This window comes from Gopherus evgoodei, chromosome 7, assembly GCF_007399415.2.
Source record: "Gopherus evgoodei ecotype Sinaloan lineage chromosome 7, rGopEvg1_v1.p, whole genome shotgun sequence".
NCBI lineage: Eukaryota > Metazoa > Chordata > Testudines > Testudinidae > Gopherus > Gopherus evgoodei.
In genome coordinates, this window is record NC_044328.1 from 108,071,191 (window position 1) to 108,087,542 (window position 16,352).

Below are 16,352 nucleotides of genomic sequence, written 5' to 3' on the forward strand. Positions count from 1 at the left end.
GTGGTTTACTCTGACATAGAGGAAGCTTGCTCAGCAGAGAACTTCTGCTACTGCACCTCATTTGAGCCTTTAAGCAGAGATTACCAGTTGTGCTATACATGTAACAGTTTCACAATGGGGAAAAAATAGGCCAAGTCAACCAGACTTCTCAGATTTCATCTAATTCAAACTTAAACCCACAGTTCTGAAAGTGAGAAATTGTTTTACTGCCTACCATCCAACAAATAACCCACTAATAAATCCTACATTAACCCTTTGCTGAAAGTCAGGATTTCCCTGTACAATTGTCAAATAGAATACCAATGGGATTCTTCCTGAAAATGGCAATTTCCAAGGCCCTATTTTTAAAAGACAAAACAAAAAAGCCATTAGTTTAGCTTCCTGGAGAATTTCTTCTATTTTAAGTGTTCTAGGTCTTGCAGGAGAACCTAAGATTAGTAATGCCTTCCAAACAGCTGGAGTTCCCGGTTCAAACCCATACAGACTAATAATACATACAGTAGTTCAGTAGCACCCTGAGTAATAGGAACTTTTACGTGGATTAGAACTTATCCATATGTGACAGTCTGGTATTGTGCTCTGCCAATTACTGAGGAGATTTAAACTAGTTTCTAAACAAAAAGTTAACCTACCATGGTTATCAAAGTCGGGTACTTCAATTTTGTTGAGACAAATTACTGTTCCTCTTTTCATTTTTCCCTATGTGTGCATGTATGCATTTTGTTTCACAGCTTACAGTTGCCAGGGCAGGCTCAGAAGTTTCCTTGTGAAGTTGTCTTGCACTTTAAAACCAGTCAGGCATTGCCTAACTCTTCTCTCCTCTTACAAGAAATTCCATAGCTAGCCTCCTGCCATGGGGGAGCCTCTGCCCCCAGCACCTGATAGTCTAAAGCTACATCCTATAGTCTCATCCCTGTGGTGAAGCACTGTTGTGGAAGATGAAGAATCTTTGGCGGAGTCATGTCCCCATCTATAAAGGGGCTTTGCAGCTCAAGACTAGGACTTTGAATTCTGTTCTGTCTCTGCTACAAAAAGTGGACAGGCATTTACTGAAGACAAGTTGCTCAGGGTGAATAGAGGTTGAATGGTTTGGATTTAATACCTCTAACAAATGAGGGGTATATGCATCTACAGATATTGTCAAATTAAGATTTCTCTCAGGGCCTGTAAGCCCTCCTACAAAAATTCCCATTTTACTTTACATGCCATGGAGGGACATATACCATCCTTTAAAATAGAATACTTTGTCATACAACCCTAATAATATTTTGTGCTGTAAGTAATCTGCCTTTAATCCTTTATAGCTAAAGCTAAAGGATAGTGGCTGAGATTTGCAATGGAAGATGGTGGGAGTGTTCTACGGTAAACCAAAAAGTAGTAATTCGAAATGACTTCTACTGCAATCAGCAAAATGCCGCATCTCAGCCATCATGGTAACTTCCACAACAATTTGGATGTAAAACATAGGATTATCCTGGCTGCAGGTTTAAGCAGCTGGGTTTTACTAATGATTTTCCTGTAATTTAGGCCCTAGGGAAATTTCTAGCAAATTAAACTACCTTGTGGTCAAAAGTACACCTGACAGTTTGCCCCGATTTGGAAGTCCCTCTTTATGGCAGTGGTAAAAGTAACTATTCCGTAGGAATACAGGTGGTGGTAGAAATATCTGATGTTTCCTTGTAGGAACAGGTCAAGGATTGGCTAAAACCAGCCCTGAATAACCCTGAACTTCAAGGATGTTCTAAATCCAGATCAGAACTTACTAATAGATTTTGCTGTCCTCTCAACATCAAGGTTAGCCTCATGGATGTGTTGGAGGTTGATGCCTAATGGGAACACTGACACCATTGCCTGTGTTCTATTTCTAGGAAACAGAGCTCAGGTCAGAATTCACCATGTCTTGCAGACATTAACAACTTATAAAACACCCCTTACTATAAAATATTCAAGCTGCAAAACTGTTAAGGAAAATTATTTACTCCAACTTTTAGAACAGGCATCCTCTCAGCCTGAATTAATAGTCCACCAGTCCTTAAACACCAGGCAAAAACCCTGAAAAGACACAAACCTTTGCACCACACCCTAAAACCAACAGCTTCAGGCTCTGTTGTACTAGCAGAGAAATTTAGCTGCACAGCTGATTTCTACTGCTGGTAGTACATGTCATTGGTGATTGACTCTGTGAAAAATTGGCACAAATAAAGCTTTAAGATCTTGTTTTCTTGCAAATGTCCTTAAATATGGAAGTGGGAGAAGAAAGCAGCAGCTTTGGGAGAAATAGGAATCATTACCGTATCACACAAGATCATCACCAGACCTGACAAGTGATCTATGTAGTCCAGTATCCTGTCTGACTAGATGCTTCAGAGGAAGAAGATGCAAGAATCCTTGTAATGGACAGTTATGGGGTTGCCTACAAAACCTTTTCCGTAAAGCTCTTACTACCAATTGCTACACAGCCAGTAAAGTCCCTCAATTACAAATAAAACCTGGATACATTCTGCATCTGATAATAACATTAAACATTAGAATGACATCAAATAAGCCTGTATCTTTTCTCTACTATGCGCAAGTTCTGGAAAGTTATCTCCATACAATGACATCTCTCTTCTAGCCAGAAAGTGTTTGGGAAAAACATAAGCCTGAGATAGAAGAGAAGATCTTTGCACATTAAATGGTAAGTGAACGTTTGTCTGGCTTATTAGGTGATGTCCACCAGACTTATTTGTGTCAAAGCTTTGCTCATGAAAAAGACTTCGTATTACTAATAAAAATAGTTTTGTTGAAAGAATAATTGTAGCAGATACAAAGCTGTTGAAGAGTTTAACAAAATACAAATTGATAATCAAAACAAGACTGTTTTGCATTAGGGAGGAATGATCTAGCAAAAACTACTCCCCCACAGCAGGTTGGGTTTTGTTATTAAATGTGGAAAAACAAAACATTATTTTAATTCTATTCTTCCCATTTCCCAGAAGGGCTGCACTTACTGCATTAATCTTCCGAGCGAAGTTTTTACGACCGATTGCCTGCAGACTATGAGAAGTTTCTCCATCCATTACACACAGGGAAACGGGTCCTGCTGGGTAGGAAAATATTGTTACATCTTATCAGGGTGACACATAATCTAACAACAATTACAGCAGGCCCATATTTTGTCCTATTTCGGTTTCAATGTGAAAAATAGTTCTATATTAAACCTAGGATAGGGGGAGGGGTGGTTATAGTAACCTGTTGAATATTATAAGCTCTGCAGCTGTGATTTCCTTTCAGCCACAGAATAGTGCCACAATGGGATCCTGCTCTGAGCAAGTGAATATACATAAATCCAGCATATGTGCCTCCTATGCAAATGACACAATGTGTATGTCACTGGGGAGGGAACTTGAAAGATGATCCCCTCCTTACACATACTGAGTTTTGAAATTGCCTTCTTCCCATGTCTTACATTTTCTTTAATGTAAATGCTCCCCTGGCCAGGTCAGATCAGCCTCCTTCAGATTTACCTGCTTCCCCCTATTTCCCCCACATCCCAAGGTCAATAGCATCTGAGAGCTTTCTTAGCCACTTTAAATAAAAAGCCTTTTAAAGGCTTTCCCTATTCCCAAGCTTTTTTGTGCCTTAAAAAACAACACAAAAAATCTCAAATTTTGCTCAATATTTCCTATTTGGTACAGAACACGTTACAAAAATTTGAACAGATTACAATAGTCTCATATCCCACCCATCTTTTCTACATGATTATTTTAAAATAATCACACTTCAAAACACTTTACGGACATTAATTCATTTTCACTTCACTCTGGTAAGGTAAATCACTATCAGAAACAGAATTAGAACTCAAGAGTTCCTGACTCACAGCCCTATGCTCAGATGTGATAATTTTGTTGATAAATGCAAAGTAACGCACATTGGAAAAACAATCCCAATTATATAAACAAAAGGATGGAGTCTAAATTAGCTGTTACCACTCAGGAAAGAGATCGTGGAGTCATTGTGGATAGTTCTCTGAAAACATCTGCTCAATATGTAACAATGGTCAAAAAAGTTAATAATGTTAGGAACCATTAGGGACGGGATAGATAATAAGACAGAAAACATTATAATGCCACTACAGAAATTCATGGTGCAGCCACACATGCAATTCTGATCACCTTATCTCACAAAAAGACATATTAGACTTGGAAAAATTACAGAGAAATGCCTAATCATATTTTGTTGCCTATGGAATAGCTTCCATAGGAGAAGAGATTAAAAAGACTGGGAATGTTATCAGACAAGAGACAACTTAGGGGAGATATGATAGAGGTCTATAAAATCAGGAATGGTGTGGAGAAAGCAAATAAGGAAGCGTTATTTACCCCTTCACATAACATTTGAACCAGGGGTCACCCAATGAAATTAATAGGCAGCAGGATACTGGCCAAGATGGACAATTGTCCTGACCCAGTTTAGCCATTCTTATGTGACCTATGTGAAATGTGTTTTATTTCAGTTTTCTAAAATGTCTTCTGCTTTGAGCACCTATTCCAAACATTAAAAACCACAAAATAAAGGGCTGCCCATAAATATACCACCTCAAACCATTCTTTCCTCAACAACATTAGAGAACACAGAAGAAAAAGTTATATTGAAAAAGGAAGGGGGGGAATACACCTGTCCCCATTGCTTGTATGCACATACACACCAGTCCTCTGTCAAGATAATATTATATTTGTATGAAGGGCACTATATAAATAATGAGGTATACAGCATTTCCTTAGGGACCTGCTACACTGCTGAGGACATGCTGTGTCCTCACAGCCTTGGCAAAATAAACTGCTTTCTTTTGGAAAATGTGCATCTACAGTTACCCCAGTACATAGTGTGCAAAGCTCATTGGGATCCTTCAGGATGAAAGCCACTCTATAAAAGAGTTAAGATGGTGATGTTATTTCTTCCACCTTCCGACAAATTTTTCCTTAAGTTCAAAGCCATTAGTAGCCATGGCTAATTTCATTTTAAACTTAAGCAGGACTTTGCCTCTGTGGGCAGTTTGACAATCACACATTCTATGTTGAATTTCTCAAATGTTCCCCTCCTTCCACATATCCAGGCGCATTTACATCCCTTTGTCAAGAAATCCCAAACACAAAAATGAAAAAATTAATCCAGGTTTACAGAAAGAACAGACTGGAAACAATGTCTTCAAGCCAACTCTAGCTAATTAAAGCAGAGGCTAAACTAATTAACTTCACAGTCTGTTGGCAGTGGGTACAGTTTATATTTTGTTATTGGAGAAGTTAATAGGAGGAGAAACATTTAGAAATATAGAACCAGGCCTCTCCCATTTCCTGCTGTGATAAACTTGATAGTTATCCTTAGCCCGCCTAGAGGAAGGCTGATGAAGACCACAGGCATCTGCCTTGCCCTGGTAACTTCTGGCAATTCAAAACATCCTCTTGTGCACCACACATATCTAGCCTGAGGGAGCTTCAAGCAAACAAAATGTTCTCCTGGCTGTGTGTAATATTTCTATACATTTAAGCGCAACAAATGGATGAGGTTGGCTCCATGGTGGTTCTGGGAGTCGGCTATGAATAGACACTTTGGGCTCACTGCATCATCCATATTGCCTTAGCTGACTGATAGCTTGGGAGTCTATGTATTATTTTACGTGTTTTAATTGTGCATGTCCAAGCAAATGACTAGCCCAGTGCAAAGAGGGAGCACTAACTTTCCAGGATGGATGAGGTTATTAAGCAAGACACACCCCTCCCCAAATAGCATCAGCTAGCAGCTCTTGGAACAATGCAGGTTTCACCCCCACACATCTCTGCTGATGCACCTCAGCCGTGACTGACAGACCCATTTTCTGCAGTGTTCATTGTTCCATATTTTAAAAAGGGGTGGCAAACATCAGTTATCAATTAACATGTTCTCTTTCGATTCTATTGAATACATGTAATAAAAGTGATTCTGCTTCCACAGAAATCAATGACTTCCACAGGAGCATGACTGGATCCAACACAGTGGTTGAGACGGTGTCTAACGTTATTAGATGACAAAATATTCTAGACTCACTTGGGAAAGTAAGGACATTGTAGTTCCCCTGGGTCAAAAAACCAGAAGCTTTAAGAACATAAAGCTTTAAGAACATAAAGATAATTGAATGTGTTTAAGCCAGCATTTTCAAAACTATCCACTAGTTTTGTATGCCTCAATTTTTGGGTAACCATCTTGGGCCTGATTTTCAGCAGTACCAAGCACTCATCATTAAAATATAGTTTCTATCTAGCTCGATCAGCCCCGAGCCCTGATCAAGATTAGGGCCCCATTATGGTAGGCACTAGACACATATGTAACAGAAGACAATTCTTGCCCTGAAGCATTTCCAGTTTAAATAGCCAAGACAGTTCCTACTGATTTCAGCTGGAGTTCTGGGTGCTTAGCACTTCTTGGGCCTGACCTTCCAGTTCCAAGTTGGGCACTCAAAATCCAAGGGATGCAAAATTAAAAGCCATCTTTGACTTAGGCTATGTTGTCTGAAGCATCTAGGTCCCAAGTTTTCAGACAGAGCAATGTTTCCCCAACGCCGAGACTAGGTGCTGGAAGTAGGGGTGCTACCGCACCCTCTGGCTTGGTGTGGTTTCCATCAGGTACAGGGTTTACAGTCTGGTTCAATGGAACTCAGGACCCCCACTGTACAAATTGTTCCAGCGTCCCTGCCTCCAGCTGCATGTCCCAGAACTGATACTTCAGGCTTTTTTTAAAGGTTGCTCAGTCAGTCAGTCAGTCACTCTCTTTATATTTATATAGATGTGCTCTAACCCAGGATGGCATTTGGGCGGCTCTTCTGACACGAACCCTTGGGGGTTGGAGCAGTTTAAGCTCTATGCTAAGTTAGTTGACCTCCCATGGAATGGCAGGCAGGGGACAGGTACAGTGAGGTTTTTAATCTGGTAAACTGCTACAGTGGCACTAAAAGTTGGGCACAAATTTCTTGTTAGTAGAGGTAGCTCAGACATCTACAGCACAGGAGGAAAGCATCGAATATAGCTGCTTCCTTTTCAGTCTCATGAAAACTATGGAGGGCAGGTATCACAGCACAATTCAGTGGTTAATGGCAATTTCAGAGTGTGGTTCCTGTTAGTTAGTTAGTTAGTTCCTGGTGCCAAGTGTGGTACAAGACTTAGGAGTTACCTTTTCCAGGATTTGAAACCACCTGTTATCCCACATATACTGAGGTCTCTAAACTGCAGCCTTGGACAGTTCCTGCGTTCTGTTTTCAAAGCTTATAGATGATATGCAATCTATATCCTCCATCCACCCTCCCTGCCTGCCTGCCTGCCAGCCAGTGCAGCAGTTGCGGTGTTTGTGGACAGCTCCAGCAATCAAAAACAGTCCAGGTTGTGGGGGAGAAATCATGTAACAGGATGTTTTCACATGGGGTGTTATTTTGCCTCTTTGTTGCTTTCTTTAAGATGTCATAGCAGCTTATATATTAAGAATATAGTCTGGTGGCTAGAGCAGGGGACTGGAGTCAGGATTCCTAGGTCCTATATCCAGCTATGCCCCTAAGGTTTTGTTTACACTGCAAATTCTGTCACGCTGCATAGTCCCCCCCACAGTTTTATAACAGGTTTTAATCTCCGAGAAATCAGCCCAAGTCAGTTATACAGTACCATGTTAATGGAATGATGTTCCAGCCTTCAGGCTTACAACACAATTCCTGTGGCAGGGCACCATCCCAGAGCAAACTCCTTCCTGGCCTGGGATGGTCCTGCAGGCAACCTGTCTTAATTTCTTTTCTGGTTCTTCTAGTAACTTAGTCACAGCCCAGAATACTTACAGTAACATTCCCCTTCCCTCTTGTGAGTTCCAATTCACCCTTCTTCCAGGGCTTCAGTTTTCCACTTCCCCTCCAGTTTTCCCTGAGCTAAGGAGCTTTGCCAGTCCCACTGCAGCCCTTGGCCTCTCTGGAGAATCTGTCCCACAGGTCACCTCCTGCCTTGATCCTTGGACTCACAACCTTGGTTAAGAGATTCCACAGCCTTCCCTCATGGGGTTGTGCCGTGATTCAGGCAGACTGCCCCTGCTCACTAGTATCTGGGTTCCAGCCCTGCTCCATGGAGCATCCCTTGCTCCTTAGACTCACACATTTCTTCCACTTGGTTCCAGGGTCCCACAACCCTCCTCCTTAGGGACAGGCTGTAATTCAGGAAGGCTTCTGTAGCCCACGAATCTCTTTTCTGGTTCTGGGTTCCCCTCCCACGTACTCCTCCTTCATACTCAGTGCTCCCCTGAAATTCTCCTCTCCCAGCTATCTGCCCTCTCCCCTCTGGGCAGTCACCTAACAGCTGGTTTTTGTCATGTTCAGGCAGCAGCTATCTGATTAACATCTGGCCCCCTAGCCCTTGGCCTTTCTGCTGTTCTGTTGAATGCCTGTGTCCTTAAAAGGGCCACGTCAGGGAACAGGGAGTGGCTGTTCCCAGTCCCCACTACTCCTAATAGGGTGCTCTGCCCCCTATTACATGTCTTTTAACATAAGTACAATGTGATTTGGTCCCATCTATGCTGGCAAAATCAATCAATCAATCAATCCAGCTGCACTATAGCACCTTTGTGCCCTAAGACAGTTGTAGTTGTAGGATAGATGAGAAGTGATCATGGGCAAGACATACCCAGGGAAAGTGGGATGTGTATGTCTACACTGCAGCTGGAATTGTGCCTCCTAGCCCAGGTAGACAAACTCATACTAACTTTGCTCAGGCTAGCACACTAAAAATAGCAGTATGTCCACTGGTGCTCAGGTTATCTGCCCCACTCTAAGTCTGCCCCCCAGGCTCAAGCTTGAGTGGCTACACTGCTATTTTTAGTGTGCTAGCTCAAGGGAAGCCAGCATGACTATCTAGGCTGGGAAGCGTGCTTCCAGCTGCAGGGTAGACATAACTTCTGTGTCTAAGGTTAGACTTTTGTGATATGGGGACTGAGTCTTGCACTGTAGGAGGCCCAGAGCGTTGCCTTTATTAAAAGGTTCGAACCCACACAACTCAAATCCTCATGCTTTTGAAACAATGTTCACTGAGGATAGGAGTTTCCCTCTTCCAAGGAAACCAGTGCCAGCCAGACACTGTGCATGTAAGCCCCAGCCCCATGTTAAAGGGCCATGGTAATGACCATGGAGTTCCTGTAGTAACAGACAGTGTTGTACCCAGTAATCACAGCACAAGGAGTCCGCCAATGGTGCTTCAGGCTAAACATAGACCTGCTGACCATATATCTTCATTTAACAGCCCTAGCTTCTCCTGAACAGAATTGCTTCATGTTGCTCACGGAGTGCAAATTGCTATCACTCCTTTCCCCTTCAGATTGCACGGTAAAGGTGTGTTTGCTAAGTTAGGGAGGCTTCTGAATGAAGATTTAACATACTTGGAACAAAATGCATGCACATTACACCAAAATCATGCATGCTAGATGGGACAGAACACTACACCCATGAGGTGTGTGGTTTCACTATCATTCCTCTGAGGCCATTGAGAAGACAAACATAATAGTGGTTTCTGGGATGTGCAAATTTCCACGAGGGACACAACTCAAATATAAAAGGCGGCAACTTCCTTTCCTTCCTGTACATTCCCCTCAGCTGCCAGGCACTCTTCTTTCAATGCAGGTCATCCAAGAGGATGCTCTGAACTGTTTCAAAGGCTCGATGAGACCATCTAGAGGCCGGTCCCTCTGTCTAATGGCATGGAGATTATTAGTAGATGCCAAGACCAGAAGAGTCCACTGTGATAAGATAGTCTAATCTCCTGTATAGCACAGGCCATAGACCTTCCCCCCCCCCCACCAAAATGTCTAGAGCAGATCTGTTAGAAAGACATCCAATCTTGCTTTATAAATGGCCAGTGATGAAGAATCCACCACAACCCTGGGTAAATTGTTCCAATGGTTAATTACCCTCACTGTTAAAAATGTATAGCTTATCTCCAGTATGAATTGGTCTAGTTACATCTTCATGTTATACCACTCTCTGCTAGATTGACAAGCCTATTATCAGATATTTTTCCCCATGTAGGTAATTATAGATTATAATCAAGTCACCCCTTAGCCCCCTTTGGTAAACTAAATAGACTTAAGGAGCTCAGTGTATCCTGTAAGTCATGTTTTCTAATCCTTTGATATTTTCATGGCTGTTCTCTAAACCATCTCCAATTTATCAACATCCTTTTTGAATTGTGGACACCAGCACTGGATGTGGTATTGCCACAGCAGTCACACCCGTGACACAAACAGAGGTAAAATAACCTCTTTATTCCTACTCAAGATTCCCATTTATGCATCCAAAGATCCCATTAGTCCTTTCAGCCACAGCCTTGCACTTGGAGCTCATCTTCAACTGATTATCCACCATGATCCCCTAATCTTCTTTGGACTCACTGCTTCCTATGATCAAGTCTCCCATCCTGTAATTATGGCTACATTCTTTTGTCCTCAGATATATATATATATATATATATATATATATATATATATATATATATATATAATTATATATATATATATATATATATAAGAACAGATATTGTTTGCTTGCACTCATCTTACCAAGCAATCCAGATCTCTCTCTCTCTGAGGTACCTGCCCTCTTCATTATTTACCTTTCCTCCAATTGTTTGTCATCTGCAAACTTTATCAGTGATGATTTTATGTTTTCTTCCAGGTCATTGAGAAAATTGTTAAATATCAGAGCCAAGAACCACTCCCTGTGTGAACCCACTAGAAACACACCCACTTGACGACGACTGGTCAGTTACAATTACATTTTGACACCCGTCAGTTAGCCAGCTTTTAATCCATTTAATGAGTGCTATGTTAATTTCACATTATTCTAGGGGGGGTTTTAGCTCAAGAAGTTGAAGCACAGGCATTAAAACTGGAGAGTGGAACAGACCAGTTTTACATCTGTAATGAAGCATTCATAGCCGGCATTGCCAGCTCAGGGACAGGGACAAGCGAGCTCCCCCAGTGGATAATCAGACGTACATGATGGAAATTTGTTACAAAAGCTTGGGGGCTGGAGAGGGTCAGGTGCTTGCTTTCTGGGCTACTCCTGGTTTGAATGGAAAGTCAAACTGGGATACAGTCCCTTGATGGAGCTCTGTTGCTAGTCATTTCCACCTCACCTAGGAGCTGCCATAACACCTGGGCGTTTCTATATACCAGGGGGGCATCCTGGGACATATTAATGCTAAAGATCTGATGATTCCTCATGAAAAAAGCTTCCATAAAACGTTTAGCCTGGAAGCACTTGAGTTCCTGTCCTGTACATACTCTGTACTGCTACAAAGAGTGTGGTCTAGGGGTAACAACCAGTGGCCAGGAATCAGGACAGAACTGCTAGATTAAATTCCTGGCTCTTCCACGGACTTGCAGTGTGGTCTTGAACAAGTACATCACTCAGGCCAAAGTTTTCATGAGCGTGCACTACACTGGAGCACTCAAAGGCTGATTTTCAGAAATACTGGGTTCTCTTTGACTTGAGAGTTGTGTATATAACACACACACACAGATACCTATCTCATAGAACTGGAAGAGACCCCAAAAGGTCATCGAGTCCAGCCCCCTGCCTTCACTAGCAGGACCAAGTACTGATTTGCCCCAGATCCCTAAGTGGCCCCCTCAAGCATTGAACCCAAAACCCTGGGTTTAGCAGGCCAATGCTCAAACCACTGAGCTCAGCACCTCCAAAAAAAAAAGTCAAGCCCTTAAGCTGTCCTAAACTGAGGCACGTGAAAGTCATGGAAACCTGAAAAACTAAATGCAAATTAGGAGCTTAAGGGCCAGAGATCCTCAACAGGTATATAAGTGCTTGTAAAGAATGACTCACCAGCCGACAAGACCCATCACGCCTGGGCACAGTCTTGCAGGACCATCCCTTCAATCACTGCCTTCTGATGGCCATTCAGCCCCTGTAGTGGTCTGGTTCTTTTAGTGATTCAGCCCTTCAGTCCAGTCACGTGTAGTCAGTGGGATTAGTGTCCCAATGTCCACCACAATACTAGTCACCAGTACAGCATCTTCCACCTCTCCTGGGTTCTTCTTCAACCTCACTCTTCTTTCAGGGTAACTGGTGCCCAGGCTTCTCCCTAGCAGAACTCAAAAAAAACCCTCAAATCAGCCCAAACAACTGAAGCCACTCTGGGCTTGAGTTTTTAGTCCTTCTGGGTTCTCCCCAGCTTCCTTTTCCTCTTCCACAACACTAGCCCTTAGGAATCTCCCCAGAGCCTCACCCCTAATGTCAGGGCCCACCACAGGACTCACTCTACTTCTGGAGCTTCTTTATGGTTCCTTTTCCAGCAACAGAGGAGAGGAACCTAAATTTCTTCTCTCCTGAGTCTCTTCCTATCTTTCTGACCTCACTCCTTTATGAAGATGACCCAGCTCCTCCCCAGCTGGTTTTGATAACTACTTGGCCCTAACACATCCTCCAGGGGCAACCAAGTAGGCTAATTGAGCTCTGAAGCTTCTGTTAACCAATGTGGGGTTTATGCACCCATCATAGTAACTCCCATTGGTTTCAATGAGACTTAGGTACCTAAATACCTTTGAGGATCTAGGCTTAAGTCACTTTGAAAATGAGAGTTTGACCTCTTAGACACTTGAACATTTTACTCTTAAAATTAGGTTAGAGACAGTCTATCTAATCAGCAAAATGGGTATATATTGCCTTCACACTGGTGTGTAAAGATTCATTCGTTAATGTTCATTAAATGCTCAGAAATGCCTAGATGGAAGGCACTGGAGAATTTCCCAGGATTATCAACTCCTTCTCTCTATGCTTAATTACCAAGGATATTTGCATGGAAACAGGATCTTCGTTTCTCTGCCTTTGTCATTCCCCCCTATTTCTCCTTTTTCCTATATGTATCTGTGGCTCTTTAAGGAGTGTCTTCTCCACCAACCCTTACTCCTGATATATGGTGTATGTAACTCCCATTACTGTCTGCAGAAGTTATGTATGTTCATAGGAGATGGATGAAAGTAACCCCTCTCTGATGTTTGGAAATAGCACACAGCAGAACAGTTTCTAGGCATATTCTATGTAACCCTCCTGTCATTAGAGCTTCTTTCCTAGGGCACCCCGTAAGCTCTAGGCAGGGGCCCAGCACTCACCCAGGCTGCTTTTGGTTCTCCCGTTCCACTTCCAGTCATAAGAGGCTCAGCCCTCTGGCTAGGCCCTAGGTACTCCACCCCTTCCCTGAAGGTCAGCAAACAGACAAAGGGGAATCAACATAAATTAATCATCCCAAAGTTGAGTTAGACTCTCCTCCCTCAGAAGAGCACTCATCAGTCTATGGTTGTAAATTGAATCCACATGTAGTAGAGAGGAACAGTCCCCTCTCAAAGTGAATCAGGATCAGACCCTCCGTCCCTCCCAGGAGGGAACTATCAAGCAGTAACAAACCAAGGAGCAGCCCTTTCTTCAGGTGCTGAAGGCCAACTCTCCTTCCTGGTTTGCCATGAACAAAGCTGGGTTTCTCCCTCTTAAGCTCGTCCCTCCAAATCTGACATCACTCACAGGTGTGATGGAACAGGGCCACCTGAGCTCACCTTAGCTTGTTAACCCTGTGTTGCATTTGTATACTCCATCACACACCCCTTCTGTCCTCATGAGCCTACTGTATTTAAGACAATGAGCTGAAGGTCTGGCTTCTTCAGCCTTTACAGACAAACCTACTTAATCCAGATCCACTTGCAATCCCCTCTTTCGTTGGGCTTAAAACAAAAGATGCAGTTGAACAATCAGCAGTAGGTGCAAGACCGAGAATGAATAGAATAAGGGATTAGGCTGCCATACAATAAGGCTAAAGAAATCCAGTCCAGGGGGTTCTTTTGAGGGCACTATTAACACATGAGCAGATCTGGGTACAGTGGACTGCTACTAAAACCACAGGAAAGAATCCTCTGCCAGGGTACTGTCACTTATTCACTTTCTAAAATAAGGCAGAGATGTTTCTCCCTGGTCCCTTCTCTGTCCCCATGCAGACCTGAACTCTGCCTTTTCTTTTAGACTTCAGTTTGAACATGCTGAATCTGAACTTTCCTGCTTTACCTTCCCTGCACCCCATTCAGAGGGACAGTCATATACCTAGTGACACTGCGGCAGGCTGGATAATTGTGAACCAGTTTTATAAGGATGCCTAGCTGCTTTAGGATATAAGGTAGATGTGCTGGAGAGTCTAAACAACACATGCTATAGGAACTTCATAAAGCTCTCAGGCCAGGATTAAGCAATGCTGTGTGGTGTCTAAGCACAAGAAGATAAATGGATGTTAATCATATAAGGACAAATCTTGAAGACTTAATTCAGTTCTTACTTCAATGGAAGCATGGTGGAGTAAGGCTTCAAGATGGTAGCCTAATCCACATACCTTTCCCCGCAAGGATCCAATGTAGCAGTAAAGACCAGGCCGCAGATACATCCAACCACCAGAGATGGCCTGGATCACTCACCGTCCTGCTGGAACGCAGTCACTTCCTTGGTGAAACATGGCGCCACCACACACACCGTTTTCAGAAAGGGAGAGTGGTGAAGACTAACTCTGGCTACTCTGCAGGATAGAATTACTATCCAGACAGTTATGGTCATCTCCACTACAAGGGAAAATCATCTGTGGGCTCACAGCCCCAGAGTTCCTTGGGACAGTGGTAAAAAGGTACAGGTTCTGCCAGGCAGTTACACTGTAGTGAATCCATTGAGTGCAGTGGAGCTGCTCTGGTTTCACCCACTGTAAGAGCAAAATTTGGCCCGTTTCCTGTTGGGAGTTTCCCAGTCACTCCGGACATGACCCTCTCTCAGTGTGCAGAAGGAAGCAGGTTTCCAAAGTTGATACTCCTTGGGGGGCAGGAGGAGGCGCCAGCTGCCCCACCATGGTGCATGGAAATGTTGAAGAGTCAGAAACATGACAGGATATTTAAGTCCAAAGCAACACCCTCTCCTGGCTATGTATTGATGGCACGGTCACTTCCGAGCAGCCAGCTTCACCTCCAGCTTCACTTTTTGATTAATGTTCTTCCCAACTTTCCTTGGCTCCCCGTGCTCCCACTTTCTGTCACACTTCTCATTATGGATGTATCTTTGCATCAAGGAAAGCGGGAGGAAAAATTGTTCTTTCAGGGTGACGCTGAGCAAGGGCTATATTATTAAGGTACCAATCATAGGTGCAGAGCTAATCATCACACGATGAATGCACTTGTCAGGAGACCGAGGCAGCCGGGGGAGAGAGGGAGGGAGGTGCGGGACAGCAGCAGTCGCTTTCCTCTCTCTTTTTCTCCTCACCCCCCGCCTCTCTGCCTTCTCTCTCTCTCCTTAATGTTGGCCACCTCTGCTTGCCTGAACTTGGACCTTCAGCGGCGACAATTTCTCTGGCCTCGACAGCACGATTAATTTCTCCTGCCCTCTGCGGGCCTCCGAGTGCTGTGGAAGTCCAGCTGGCCTGCTGCTGATAAGATGTACCTTTTGATTTGTTTTGGTCTTTGATTGCCTTTCTGTCACCTACAATGGCTGGCCGCCTAGAGACCTCCACATTGCCTGACTGACGGATCTATTTATCTATAGGCTGCTCCTCAGCTTCTCCGCTCCCCCCACCTCCGCCTCCTCCTTCCCACCCCCACTCCCCGCTTTTGCAACCACCCACCTTGTACCACTGAAGTCCCAGCCTAATAGAAGTCGTGAAGGCTCATCCACCCATAAAATACATCTGCCATCCTCCTTCTCTCCAAGATAAAGCTGTCAGTGGTACTTTCCAATTCCAGGCAGCTTGAGTTAATGGTGAAAAGCCACTGCAAGATCGACTTCTCGGTTTTTACAAGCGCTGTCAGCCACCCAGGGTTATGCGAACACACACTCGTACAAAACAAAACAAAATGAGAAAGGTTGGGTGGGGAGGAGGGGGGGCAAGTGTAACCAAATCATATTAGGCTCAAGACTAAATAAAATATGAACCTGGAGCCATCAAATTGCTGTCACCCCCGGGTGCAGAAATATGTGCTACGGCTCATTGTACCAAGGCAAATTATGGCAATAATAAATCATTGTTGAAGGAAGATTGTTGATAATTTTTTTTCTATGGTGGCATTCAATAGGGACACTGGGACACCTGCCACTGGGCTCGGAGCAAGAGCTGAGCACGTTATACTCTGTCATTCACACCACCACCACCCTGTAAGAATCACAGGGAGTGGGACTAGAATGAAAAGGTCTGGAAAGAGAGGCATTCAAAATTATTTGATTAAATAGTGAAAGTGGTCTGAAACAGAAAAAGAGGCCGATGAAAAGAATCTCAGCATCATTTGAAAATATTTATTTT